The sequence below is a fragment of the Kogia breviceps genome, chromosome 20, assembly GCF_026419965.1.
Source record: "Kogia breviceps isolate mKogBre1 chromosome 20, mKogBre1 haplotype 1, whole genome shotgun sequence".
NCBI lineage: Eukaryota > Metazoa > Chordata > Mammalia > Artiodactyla > Physeteridae > Kogia > Kogia breviceps.
The window spans coordinates 14,340,084-14,340,595 of record NC_081329.1 but is presented as its reverse complement, the minus strand read 5'-3'; the positions used below and the strand labels follow the sequence as shown (position 1 = coordinate 14,340,595).

Below are 512 nucleotides of genomic sequence, written 5' to 3'. Positions count from 1 at the left end.
GACAGAAATTACAACTGTAATGAAATATATATATATATTGTGTGTTGTGTGGAATAACCACAAGCTCCAAGGGGAGTTACTTATTTGTCAAGAAAGATGATCGTTTCCAATAAGCAAGGTGTTCCCAGTGTCAATTCTGCTGATATTAAAGGGAGAGAGGACAGAGAAAAGGTCATCTAGTTTGGAGATTGTTAGATACCTTTGAAAATACAGTCTCTAGCTTTGTGCAGTGGCAGTATCATAGCCAATGAGGTTTATCCGAGGCGCGATTATTGCTAATTGAAAATACAGTCTCTAAGGTGTTCTGTAAGGAAAAGAAAACGGATTGTGAGGAATTAAAGGAGAATAGGAAGGAAGAAATAGAGACATTGACTGTTAACATTCTGGGGAAGGAAGACAGCAAAGCAGGATGATGGTTTTTGAGTATATCAGAAAGATCAAATGAGGGGGAAGCTGTTTGAGAGGATGGAAAGAGGCCTGTGTTTAACTGCAAACCAAGAAGAAACCAGGGC

The 512-nt window shown here is 39.1% G+C and overlaps 1 pseudogene; it reads left to right on the top strand.

The window, feature by feature from the left end:
• The first annotated feature begins 218 nt into the window (after window positions 1-218).
• LOC131747626 (U4 spliceosomal RNA) lies at window positions 219-290 on the top strand (annotated as a pseudogene).
• The last annotated feature ends 222 nt before the right edge of the window (window positions 291-512 follow it).